At 43.7% G+C, this 11,696-nt stretch overlaps 1 pseudogene; it reads right to left on the reverse strand.

The window, feature by feature from the left end:
• Positions 1-8,385: 8,385 nt before the first annotated feature.
• Positions 8,386-9,207, reverse strand: LOC129144630 (lathosterol oxidase-like; annotated as a pseudogene).
• Positions 9,208-11,696: the final 2,489 nt, after the last annotated feature.

Raw genomic sequence — 11,696 nt, forward strand, 5'->3', positions numbered from 1 at the left:
GGAGTCTGGCATCTCTGGAATGGTGGGTTGGTTTCTCTGAACTTCTCCCTCCAGAATCCTCAAACATTGATGCAGTTTCCACATCTCTTCCCTCATCTCATCCAGTTCTTGCTGGATTCTGGATCACTCTCTGTCTACTCTCGCAGAGCTGTGAGAAACACCCATCCCACAGCCCCTGCCGCCTCGCAGGCACTGTATCTATCCAGGGCCTCTTCTATTCGTACAGGGCCTGTTCCAATTGCCCAGGGATCCATCTACCTCTGGCCATTCCTGGGGACGTGCCCACTGGGCGAGGAGGCTGGCCACTGAGTACCATCTGCTCGTGGTTGCCCACCCCACAATCCCTCCCCAGGTTTCAAAGGGTTCCATACCATCCCATACCAGGTAGGTCCATTACTGGTTCTAGCAGCTGTGTTGGTGTCTTCATGCTCTCCGCTGTTCACCCCCACACTCCGTCGTGCTCTGCCACTCTCAGGGCGCTCACCTCCATCCACTCCACTGCACTCCTTCACCCTCAGCACTGCATCACACTGCGCTGCGCCATGCCACGCATGCCACGCCATATGACGCCACACCGGTTGGCCGACTGTGCATGCACAGTGGGAGTGCGGAAAAGCCTGAAGCTTTTTCTCCGCTACTGACCCCACAATAAGTTACAGGCTCACTGGCTGGAAAAACACAGTCGCCTCTTAGGTCACCACTGGTATTTACACAGGAGTTTGGTTTCTCTTGGTCTCTCACCATGACCATCCCTCAGCAGGGCCCTCAATGCAGAGTTTCAAATGTTACCATTGCTATGTCTCCTGGCTGGATGTAGATTATTTTCCCTCATTAAAAATATTTAATTATTGAGCAATAATCTTTGTAACTTCTCCACTGAATAATTTATTTTTTACAACAAATTCCTGCTGGCTGCTGTGCTTTTTTCTGTCACCTTCGTCCCTTCAAAGGAGGAAGGGTTTTTGAATGGGCCTCCAATTCTACCCCACAATGTAAAATACTGTCCACAGTTGTAGTTAGAGAAGAGGTGATGGTCTGTATGATGAGCTGAGTCATTAATAAATGGCCTTAAGATCTGAGAAGATAGGACCTCCCCAATGGCTCAGGGGTTGAGCACAGTGCTTTGAAGCTGTCCACAACCTCTGCAGCATGGGTTCGATTCCTGGACAGCCAGAGAGATACCCACATAATGCGGCAGACCTCTCCTGTCTCACCCGCTGCTCCCCTCGGCAGTGTTTTCTGTCAGTCCGCCCGTTCTGCTCCCCGCTCTGTCTCTGGTGAATCCTCTCACCCTCCCGCACCTCTGGCCTGTACCCCAGCTCTTGTATAAATAAAATAAATCTTTAAAAAAATTATGAAAAAAATTATGAAAGAAAAAGATTTGAGGAGACAGAAATCATTGTCATGAATGGAAATTGTGCCATACCAGTCTGCGTCGAGTCTTCCTGCTTTGAACCGTCCTGCAGTCTACGCCAAATGTAGCACAACCATCTTCCAGAGATGAGGTTCATGGATTCACTTATCTATAAGTCTATGATGAAGGCCTCTGAATCCAGTAGATCAGCGTGTTGGCGAGAAAGAGGAAGGACCATACAGGAACAATGAGTTGAAACCAGCTGTTTGTAAACTCTCCTGTGTTTTCATGTAATTTGCTGCATCCTCTCAGCTCCACAGGAACAGTGAGGTGGTGGGAATACTTAATCCATGGTAATGACCTAACAGTAAACATGATTCTCAGTAGACTTGATTCCATAAATATTGTGGGTGGTTCATTAGGGAATGACTATAGACAATGACTATAGCTCATTGTCGCAAAGAGGAAATAAAGGATATAAGCACCAAGATTTATAACCAGGAGAATTACAGTTTGTTGGAAGATATCATACTCTGGCCCTGTGATTGGATATGGAAATTATATAAAAAAAATTGTCTACAGCATTGAGGACAAGATCCATCTTAGCTCTAGCAAATAGGGGAGGCTGGGGACCCAGTGGTGGTGCAGGTGCAGCAAGACACAGTGGGGGACTCAGTCAGCAGGAGTCAGGCTTTGTCATCAAATGAGTCTGATGCCAAATTAGAGAGGGTCCGTCCACCATCCAGCACTGCCAGGCCAGGAAGCCTGGGCTTGTCCATAGCCCTGGTCAGCAATAGGCGCAGGCTGGAGGATTCAGGGTTAGTTTTGAAGTTTTCCTTAATATAGCCCTTTGTTAGACTTTCTCTATCCATATATGGGTGACATATTTGTCTTTCTGATTTGGACTTATTTCAATTAGCTCCATCCATGTTGCCCCAGATGGCATGAGTTTATGTTTTTCTGATAAGTAGTATACTATTATCTATGTACCACTTCTTTTTTTTTCTTTTTCTCTTTTTTATTGATTGATTGATTGATTGATTTGTTTGTTCTTTCATTTATTTATACAAGCACTGGGTGCAGTCAGAAGCGAGGAAGGGTGAGAGAATTCACCAGAGCCAGAGCGGGGAGCAGAGCAGGCAGAAGGACCGAATTACTCTGCTGAGGGGAGCAGCGGGCGGCAGGAGAGGTCTGCGCGCCATGTGGGACCCTCCTCCAGTGGCCGGGGAGCAGCCGGGGATCGAACCGGCGCTGCAGAGGCTGCAGGCAGCTTCGCAACCCAGCGCTCAACCGCTGCGCCACCGGGGAGGCCCTATATACCACTTCTTGAATTATCATCTGTTTTCAGGCATTTTGGTTGTTTCCATAGCTTAGATATTGTAACTAGTGCTACAGTGATCATGGATGTGCAAGGTGCCATTCATAGTAGCGTATTTGTGTTCTGTGGGTAGATACCTAGGAGTGGGACTACTGGGCCCTATGGCAGATAACACTTTTAATTTTCTAAGAAAACTCAATAATGTTATATATATGTATATAGATATATACATATATAAAATATCATATTTTTTTGTACAATGTATGCTTGTATGCTCTCTCCTTTCAGGGTATTCCCCATGAAATTCCCAGCACCAATTCACCCATGAACCAACACCATAGTCCCTTGTGCTCTTCTCTCCCCTGTTCTGCTCCTCCTACCTCCCTGTCCCTTGCAAAATGTCTGTGATTTATAGTTTCTTGCTAATTTTTGTTTTTTATTTATTATTAATATTATTTAGTTTCCTGATCCCTTATTTGATTCCCCTAGATTCCTCCTATAAGTTAAACCAATGAATATTTTTCTTCATTTCTCTAGTTTATTTCACTGAACATGATCCCTTTTAGCTCCATGCATGTTGAGAATGGCATGCACTGATCTTTTTTGATTGTCAAATAGTATTTTATTGTGTATATACCACGTCCTCTGCATCCAGTCATCTATTTTTGAGCAGTTGGGTTGTTTCCACACCTTACTTATAAATAGCGCTGCAATAAACATAGGGGGCAGGTATCCTTTTGAATTAATGATTTTGTATCCTTTGGGTAGATTCCTAGGAGTGGAATTGCTGGGTCATATGGAAGCTGGATCTTTAGCAGGTTGAGGAATCTCCACACAGCTCTCCATAGTGCCTGAGACGTGTGGCAAATTTCAGGCTGCAGTGGCCCCACTTTGGGGCAACCCTGTGTGGTTGGGTGTTTACCCACAAGGGGAGTAGTGACTGGGTGTTTTGTTGGGAAACTCTTCTCTCTTCCCTTCCTCTCTGTGTATGCAACTCTCTTGTTTTCTTTCCCACTCAGAGTGTGCTCTGCCTCTATGCGGCAGATGGTAGAAGCCATTTAGAATATGCAGGTTTGGGGGTCCCAAGGTGCCCTTCATTCTGCCTGTTACAGACTCTGGGTGTTTTCTCTGACCAAGACCCTTTTCCCATTCTCTGCTGCTCTGTCTCCACTGGGCCCTCACACCAAGGCAGAAATCCCCCCAGAGTCAGAGAGGAAAGGACGAAGCCGATGAAAGGGACCAGGCCAGTCTGGGGCAAAAGGAGCAAAATGAAACCACAAACCACGGTCAAGGCCGGTGTCCCCACAGGTCTCTCCCAAGTGTCTCATTCCACGTCCTCCTGTCCCTGGGGCGAGCCCAGCGCTGAGAAGCAAGGGGGGCTTCTCCACATGCCCCTCTCCTGTGTCATCCCCGCGTCACTCTCCAGGTGCTCTCTCCCCCACACGCCTGTGTCTCACGGTGGATGCTCCTAAAGGGCCCTGACATAGGGGGTCTCTGTCCAGAGAGAGGCCATGTGACCCCACCTCTCACTCAGAGAAAGGGCAAAACCCTTCCAACAGCCTCAACGTCTGCATGATGTGGGTGCACAGACCCCATCTCAGTGACTCCTGCTCCAGCCGCAGCCTCTGACACACAGACATCCCCGTTCTGGAGCGTCTGGGCTGAGGTCGCCCTGCCTGGATAGAGCTTCCGCAGACACCCTGTGGGCATGGAGTGTCCATCAGGTCTTCTCTCAAAGGTACCGTCCTAGTGAGGCCTACCTGCCCATGCTAGGAGAGTATCCCTCTTCCTTGTCCTCACACACTTTCTCTGGGTCACTTTCCCCACAATTCTTACCGACACCAGGATGCATCTGAAAATTCATCTCTAACACCAGATGCCTATGAGCTGGGGCAGCCCAGCTGCCTAGGCCTTGTGGGGACAATGGCGGTGCCTAAGCCTGATCCCTGAACATGAAAAAGAACAGGAGTGCGACAAAAATCCCATAGAAGCAAAATATAAACACACTGAGGCCCGAGGGCCCAACTCTGTTTGAGTGTAGCCTGATCTAGCCACATGCATCCTCACCCACATCCTGGAGACAGGACAGGACCAGGTGGGGTCTGACCCTGTGACCACAGGCCTTGCCAGGACAAGTGCTCCTGAAGGACAAGGACAAAGGAACAGAGAGATGACCCATGAGGAGTGACCACGTCAAAGCCTATGACGCTCTGAGCACCAACTGGACATAGGCCCCAGCCCCCTCGGCTCCTCGCAGCCTCTCCCACCCCTACCTGCACAGACTCAGCACAGCAAGCTGCAGTTCTGGCTGGTCCTCAGGGATCCTCCTTATTTCTAGTCAAATTTTAGGAAACTTTTCAATTAACACATCAAAAAAACAACCCAGGAAAAAAACAGTTTCATGTCCGGGTGTCTATTTTCAGTAGGGAAGTGGACATTATTCCTCAGGAAAACACCAAGTACAGGCAGGGGTGGAGTCATCCCCGCCTCTGCTGGAGCAGGAAAGTCATCAGGGAGAAACACAGGTCAGTGTGGGGAGGGGCCTGGTGAGCAGGGCTGGGCCAGTCTCTCCACCTCCTCATGTTATGCTAATGTGACCCCACACACATGAGGACATGCTTTGCAACAAAAGAGACCAGAGGATCTTTATTGAGGGGGCGCTGGTCACATCACTGCTTACACTGTAGAAGTGCAGTGTCACCCCTCAGGTACTGTCACTGTAGCACACCCACCCCTGAGCCCATGGTCCTCCAGCAGAGTCCACTTTGCTCCCTCCACGCTTTGTGTTCACCCTTCCCTTGCTCCTCTGTCAGCCGGTGCTCTACATGCAGACTTCAAGGGTCCGTGTGTGTGAGCATGTGTTTTTAATAGTCATAATCAACTTTTATTGGTTTCACATAAATAGCTAATAGTTTGCAAACCATGTTTCTCTAGTATATTTATGTTAAAGCACATGAACGTATGTATGAGATTTTTTGGCAGAGTAGGTAGAGAAAAAAAGCAGGGAAGATTACAATTTCAATGCTAATCTTCAGTGATAGGGTAAATACCTAACCATCATTACCCTTCATAGAAAGTTATAGATTTATAACTTCGAAATATCTCAAAACTGCAGTGCCTCAGTTTACTTTAAAAACAATATGAAGGCCCTCCCCCGGTGGAATAGCGGTTTAGTGCTAGGCTGCAAAGCTGGCCACAGCCTTTGCAGCGCCGATTCTATCCATGGCCTCCAGGCGAGGGTCCCACAGGGCAGACCTCTCCTGCCACGCCCACTGCTCCCCTCAGCAGTGTACTTCGTCAGTCTGCCTGTTCTGTTCCCTGCTCTGACTCTGGTGAATTCTCTCACCCTCCCGCACTTCTAACTGTACCCATGCTTGTATAAATAAATAAATAAATAAATCTTTAAAAAAAAATATGAAGGCCCTTGCTGGTGGCGCAAGGGGTTAAGATGCAGCACTATGAGGTTAATGGCAGCCACTGCAGCATGAATTCAATCCCCAGACAAGAAGGTGACCCACATGGCACAGCAGACCTCTCTTGACTTGACCATTGCTGCCCATCAGCAGTGTATTTCAGTCAGTCCTCCTGTTTTGTTCCCCACTGTTCTCTATCTCTGGTGAATCCTTTCAGTCCCCACACCCCTGGCCTGTACCCCAGTTCTTCCATGCATAAATAAATAAATCTTCAAAAAAAAATAGTGAAATATATGACTTGGGTATCACATTTCCCTTTCTAAATATATTTACATTCACATAATTTTACACTTATTACATAATGGTTTTTAAAAATAAACATCAAAATGTTAAACTAAATAATCCCACATCTGATAAATCACAGAGGTATCAATATTTTTTTAAATTCCAGTTTATTTATTCATCAGTAAAATGTAACATTTAACAATGTCCCAGAGAATAAGGGAACATATAAAATATGAAAAGGTCATTCACAGAGTCACTACTAGATTTTATCAGACCTGCTGTCACATTGGGGCTTCCCCTTGAACAAAGTACTTCAAGTGGTCATTGCCGGACCAGCAGGGAAGATGGAGCTCACTCCTGACACTGGGCACTACCTGTCACTGTGCCCATGTTCCTTGTTATGGCTCTGAGCCTTGGTGCTATTAGCACAATGAGTTTTCCTTTTTTTTTTTAAATAAATTTTATTTTTATATTCCCCATACTATTGCAACCCCCTTATTTTAACCCCAACCCCTCCCCTCCCCGCCCCCCACCTCCCATAGAGTGTCTCTGGTTCATAGTTTTTGTTGATTTTGATTTTCACTTTCTTATAGTTATTCATTTTCCTGGTCCCTTATTTAAGTTTTCTAGATTCCTGCTATGAGTGAGACCATCCGGTATTTTTCTTTTTCTTTCTGGCTTGGAAGGGAATGGAGGCATCATACTCCCAGACTTCAAACTATACTACAAAGCCATAATCATCAAAACTGCATGGTATTGGAACAAGAACAGATACACAGAACAATGGAATCAAATAGAAAATCCAGAAATAAATACACAGATTTATGGTCAACTAATCTTTGACAAAGGAGCAAAGACTATGCATTGGAGCAAAGAAAGTTTGTTCAATAAATGGTGCTGGGAAAACTGGGTTGCTACATGCAAAAGAATGAAGCTTGACCACTACCTCACACCATACACAAAAATCAACTCAAAATGGATTAAAGAACTAGACATAAGACCTGAAACCATAAAATACATAGAAAGAAATATAGGCGAAACACTACGTGATATGTACATCAAAGACATCTTTACAGACACATCACCCAAAGCAGTGATAGTGAAGGCAAAGATAAACAGCTGGGACTACATCAAATTAAAGAGCTTCTGCACAGCAAAAGAGACAATAACAAAAACAAAGAGAAACCCCACCGACTGGGAGAACATTTTTGCACACAACACTGATGATAAAGGACTGATCACAAAAATCTGCAAAGAACTGATGAGACTCAACAACAACAAAGAAAATAATCCTGTCAAAAAATGGGCAAAAGAGCTAAAAAGAAACTTCTCTGAAGAGGAAATGCAAATGGCCAACAGGCATATGAAAAAACAATGAGTTTTTCTTAACGAATGTGGTGGGTTAAGGCAAAAGGACATAACACGGTCTCCTCAATCATTTATTTTCTCTCCAACTTTTTAAAAATTATTGATGAGACTATATAAGTTACAGATTCACTGGCTGGAAAGGCACAGTCACCACTTAGGTCAATCCCTGGTATTTGCACATGAGGTTGGTTTCTCTTGGTCTCTCACCATGACCATCCCTCAGCAGGGCCCTCAATGCGAAGTTTCAAATGCTACAATTGCTGTCTCCTGACTGGATGTAGATTATTTTCTATCATTAAAAATATTTAACTTGGTGGTGCAGGTGGTTGAGCAAGCGCAGCGCTGTGAAGCTGTTCACAGCCTCTGCAGTGTGGGTTCGATCCTGGCCAGCCAGGGAGGTACCCACATGGTGCGTCAGACCTCTCCTGTCTTACTTCTGCTCCCTTCAACAGTGTATTTCAGTCAGTCTGCCTTTTCAGAATGGGATTCCCCACTCTGTCTCTGGTGAATCCTCTCATGTTCCTGCACATCTAGCCTGTACCCTGGTTCTTGTATGCAGGAATAAACAAATCTTTAAAAAAAATTTAATAATTGGGCAATAATCTGTTCAGACTTTGTAAACTCACCACTGAATAATTTCTTACTTTTCACATAAACTCTCTGCTAGCTGCTGTGCTTTTTTCTGTCACCTTTTTCCTTTCAAAGGAGGAAGGGTTATTGAATGAGCCTCCAACTCTACCCCACAATGTAAAATATTGTCCACAGTTGTAGTTAGAGAAGAGGTGATGGTCTGTCTGATGAGCTGAGTCATTAATAAACGGCCTTAAGATTTGAGGAGATAAATCATTGTCATGAATGGAAATTGTGCAGACATTGACCGAGATGTACAACCTAAATAAACCAGCTGATGTAATGGAAAGACTAAAGGTAGAGATGATAAGGTAGACTCTGAAGAAAACCATACACAGGGTGAAAACCATGACTGGATTCGCTTATCTATGAGTCTATGGTGAAGGCCTCTGTGAATCCAATAGATCAGCATGTTGGTGAGAAAGAGGAAGGACCATACAGGAACAATGAGTTGAATCCAGCTGTGTGGAAACTCTCCTATGTTGTCATGTAATTTGCTGCATCCTCTCAGCTCCACGGAAACAGTGAGATGGTGGGAATTCTTAATCCACGGTAATGACCTAACAGTAACATGATTCTCAGTAGACTTGATTCTATAAATATTGTGGATGGTTCATTAGGGAATGACAGCTCATTGTCTCAAAATAACAAATAACATTGTCTCAAAATAACAAAATAACAACTCATTGTCTCAAAGAGGAAATAAAGGATAAAAGCACCAAGATGTCTTATAACCAGGAGAATGACAGCTTGCTGGAAGATGTCATACTCTGGCCCTGTGGTTGTATATAGAAATGGTATAAAAAATAATTATCTGCAGCATCGAGTACAAGATTCATCTTACTCCAGCAAACAGGGGAGGCTGGAGGATCCAGGGGTGGTGCAGGTGCAACAAGAAACAATGGGGGACTCAGTCAGTGGGAGTCAGGCTTTGTCATCAAATGAGTCTGATACTAAACTAAAGAGAGTCAGTCCACAATCCAGCACTGCTGGGCCAGGAAGTTTGGGCTGGTCTGTAGCCCTGGTCAGCAATAGGTGCAGCCTGGGGGGTTCAAGTGTTAGTTTTTAAGTTTGTTAGACTTCACTATACCATATATGAGTGACATATTTGTCTTTCTCCTTTGGACTTATTTCAATTAGCTCCATCCATGTTGCTCAAGATGGAGTGAGTTTATGTTTTTCTCATAAGTAGTATTCTATTATCTATTTACCACTTCTTCTTGAATTCTCATCTGTATTCAGGTTGTTTCCAAAGCTTGGATATTGTAAATAGTGCTGCAGTGATCACAGATGTGCAAGGTGCCCTCTCCAGTAGTGTATTTGTGTTCTGTGGATACATCCATAGGAGTGGGACTACTGAGCCCTATGGCAGATTGGCAGATACACTTTTAAGCTTCTATGAAATCTCAATACTGTTTTATATATATATATATATATATATATATATATATATATATATATATATATATATATCATTGTTCATTTTTGTACAATGTCTGCTTGTATGCTTTCTCCTCAGGTGTATTCCCCATAAAATTCCCAGCACCAATTCACCCATGAACCATCACCATAGTTCCTTGTGCTCTGCTCTCCCCTGTTTTGCTCCTTCTACCTCCCTTCCCTTGCAAAATGTCTCTGGTTTATAGTTTTCTGCTAATTTTAAATTTTTATTTATTATTACTGTTATTTATTTTCCTGTTCTCTTATTTGATTCCCCTATATTCCTCCAATAAGTGAAATCAACCAATATTTTTCTTGATCTCTCTGGCTTATTTCACTGAACATAATCCCCTCTGGCTCCATCCATGTTGAGAATGGAATGTGCTGATCTTTTTTGATTGCTGAATAGTATTCCATTGTGTGTATACCACATCCTCTAGATCCAGTCATCTATTTTTGAGAATTTGGGTTGTTTCCACATCTTATGTATCATAAATAGTGCTGCAATAGACATGGGGGGGGCAGGTATCACTTTGAATTAATGCTTTTGTATCCTTTGGGTAGATTCCTAGGAGTGGAATTGCTGGGTCATATGGCAGCTCCATTTTAGTAGTTTGGGGAAACGCCACACAGTTTTCCATAGTGGTTGGACTAGTTGATATTCCCACCACAGTGGAAGAGAGTTCCTTTTTCTCCTCATCCTTGCAAACATTTGTTGTTGCCTGTTTTTTTCATATATATTTTTTAATTTTATTTTATATATTTTTTACATCATTTTTTATTTTTGCACAATGTATGCATTTTCATCTTGGTTATATTCCCCATACAATTCCCACCGCCCTTATGTTTCCTGTTTTTTTAATATGTGCCATGGTCACTGGTGTAAGGCGGTATCTCGTTGTGGTTTTGATTTGCATTTCCCTGATTTAAGAGATGGTGAACATTTTTTCATATACCTGTTAGCCATTTGCATTTCCTCTTTTTAGCTCTTCTTCCCATTTTTTGATTGTCCTTGTTCCATTGCCTATACTTTGCTCCTTTGTCAAAGATTAGTTGTCCATAAATATGTGGGTTTATTTCTGAGTTTTCTATTCAATGCCATTGGTCTTGTATTTTTGTTCTAGTATTATAGTGTTTTAATTATTATGGCTTTATAGTACAGTTTGAAGTCTGAGAGTGTGATGCCTCCATTCTCCTTCTTGTTATTCAGGAGAGCTTTGGCTATTTGAGGAAAACTTCAAACTGTTTCCATCAAAACCGAACCAGTCTACTTTCCCATAAACAATGTAGGACTGTTCCTATTTGCCATATCCTCGCCAGCACTTGTTAATGTCTGGTCTTTCTGATTCAGGGCATTCTCATAGACATGAAGTGGTTTTGTTACAGCAATTTTCCAGAGAAATCAGACAGCACTCAGAGAGGTAGAGAGAGATTAAATGTCATACCAGCGGGCTCAGTGGGATTGCTCCCCAAAGGAATGAGCACCCAAGAAAAAAATGGCAAGGTTTTATACACTTTGTATGAGGAAACTTGCTATTCCATATCATAGCATAAGCGTTCTTTATTGTTCGGGAAGGAGTTCAAGGTAGTCACAGTTACCACCACAGACAAGCTGTGCAGTAAATCCGGCAACTTCTTTGCTTCAGCAAGCAGCATACTCAAAGCAATAGACTCCCACAAGCAGCAGACTTGGGAAGCTTTCCGTTTCATTTCCCCCCTTTTGATACCCCTACTATGTGCAAGAGATTATCAAGGTATGTACTCACAGCAAGCAGCAGGAAAGGAGCCTAAGGGCTCATATTGTCTAGCTAACATTTGGAGTTTAACAGCCTCCAAACAAGACTGGATAAACCATGTGGACAGATTAAAAGCTATCGCTGAGGATGAT

This window comes from Talpa occidentalis, unplaced genomic scaffold (genome assembly GCF_014898055.3).
Source record: "Talpa occidentalis isolate TD23 unplaced genomic scaffold, MPIMG_talOcc4v2.1 talOcc4.2, whole genome shotgun sequence".
Taxonomy (NCBI): Eukaryota; Metazoa; Chordata; class Mammalia; order Eulipotyphla; family Talpidae; genus Talpa; species Talpa occidentalis.